Source organism: Plasmodium cynomolgi, chromosome 11, assembly GCF_000321355.1.
Source record: "Plasmodium cynomolgi strain B DNA, chromosome 11, whole genome shotgun sequence".
NCBI lineage: Eukaryota > Apicomplexa > Aconoidasida > Haemosporida > Plasmodiidae > Plasmodium > Plasmodium cynomolgi.
The window spans coordinates 1509174-1511537 of NC_020404.1; positions in this window are offsets into that span (position 1 = coordinate 1509174).

The window sequence follows — 2364 nt, forward strand, 5'->3', positions numbered from 1 at the left end:
TTTTTTTTGGGGGGAGGTAGGGGTAGGGGTAGGGGTAGGGGGGCTTTTCTTCCTTGGCAGTTGTTCAGCGGTTAGCTTCGATAAGTGTCTACGTACTTGGATTAGATTCTATCCGCTTCTATCCGCTTCTACCCGCTTCTACCTACTTCTACCCACTTCTATCCACTTCGATTCGCACCTCTGGCAGTGCCCCGCAAACGATTGCACAAATAAAACAAAAATTAAAAATGCTCGAAAAAGTTCGCTAGTCGGAGGCAAAAGGACGAAGGGACTCTCACATTAGTCATCACATCTGAGTAGATGCAACTTAAGTTGAGTCATCTTCGAAGTGGGATCACGTTAAAGCGTTTGATCATCTGATCGAGGAACCCAAATTTGACTGTGACTGCTCAGGGATGCTATGGCTTCCTTTTCGAAGCCACAAAAAAAAATGCAGCTCACGCAGCTAGTGCAGCTTGTACACCTAGTGCAGCTTGTACACCTAGTGCAGCTTGTACACCTAGTGCAGCTCGTGCAATAAACAGCACAAATCTGCGGCGACGCGCGACATGTGTGTGTGTGTGCGCAGGCGCAGATGCAAACTGCTCTCCTCGTGTATGTCCCTTTAAAAACATCCACTAGGTTGTTGTTCTAGTCACTCTGATGTGCTGCTCAAAATGGATAATTACCACGTATGCTGGGAGATCTGCGTTACTTAAAAAAATTTTTTTTTTTCCCATGCTCTTGATTAAATAGGTGTGCTCTACAGCTGTGTGGTCAACCAACCCAGCTCGTGCAAATAAATACCCGTGCACACTGCTGTGTATGCACGTGCGGCAGAGAAATTAAAGCGTCGCACAATGAGGTAGGGAGGGAGGAGGCAAACCAGGATTCGCGCGCTCACACGTGGAGGTTACGTCGCGAAGGCGTATCTGATTAAATGACCAGGTGCTCCACTTCAAAATTGAAAAGTAGCCTACGAAGGGGAGGCAGTCACGGCGGCAGTTGCAGTTGCAGTTACAGTTGCAGCTACAGTCGCAGTCGCGACGGAACTTGTGTGCCTTCTGCGCGTCAACAAATAACATTAAAAAAAAAAAAAGGCATACGCGCGTGAGGGTCCCTACATGCACACAGCCAAGTAATTAAACGGTTTTTGCATTCACGTGGAGGTAGCTCCAAAGCCTTTTTTTTTTTTTTTTTTTTTTTTTTTCTTCCTCGTCACACAAACCTACGTGGTCGTCGACTAGCTCAACGGTTGTCGCTGCAAAATTGTGCAACTGAAAAAAGAGGACACCTCGAAGAGATACGTCTCCCTTTGTCGTGCAAAGTATGAATAACGAGAGGACCACACTCGCTGGCACTTATGTGCAAATTGGGGGATCTACACGCCTCCTTTTTGTCTTTCTACAACTCCCGTCAAATTACTCGCTTCAGTTTATATGTGGGAGAATTCGAGCGTATGTACCATGAGTGTATATACATGCTCCACCCATTTACATGTATGCACACAGAAAAAAAAAAAAAAAAAACACGCATATGCTTACACTACGGGGGTAAACAAGTGGTTGGCATGGCGTGGCAGGTGTGTGTGTAGGGCGAGTATCTGTGCCTTGGTTAAGAGATCGTGAGATCTGTTTGTGCGCGGGTATACCCGCCTGTGCATCGAAAAAGGACAAAAAAAAGGAGAGGGGAAAAAATTAAGATGCAAAAAGGCAAAAAAAAAAAAAAAGGAAACGACTTCACCAATGAGCGCAACAGTTAAAAGCTACTTAAAAAACACACGATGGTGTGGGATTAAAAAAAAAAAAAAAATACATACATACTACAGTACAGTACAGTACAGTACATCACACCACAGTACAACACAGTACAGCACAGCACAGCACAACGCGGAGGTCTGGGGGCTCGCCGTGTGCACCTGCGTACGCGCGCGACCGCTTATTGGCAGGCACAATACACGTGCATACACAAGCGCGAACCTCTGCACACGTGTTGCCAGCACTCGGGTATGTGCAGCCGTGAGGGCCCTCCTACCTCTTAAAAGGGGGAGAAAATACGCGGTTAAAAATGGGAGAGAGAAAAAAAAAAATATACATATATGTACATACATATATAACAATATAGTTATAAAAAAATACGACTCACACATGTGCAGGTAAGTCAGCCAAAATAACACATCGCGATTGCGTTACAATGACAATATGAACTGCACAACAGGGTTATGCAGTTACATGGGGTTGTATTTACACACGCGCGTGCACGATGTGGTGGAAGGCAACTCAGTGATTGTTTGCTCTCCCAGTGATTACTTCACTTTGGGATAATTCACAGCAAAAAAAAAAAAAAGCAGAAGTAGAAGAAGGGTGAACCAAATGAAGCAACGTA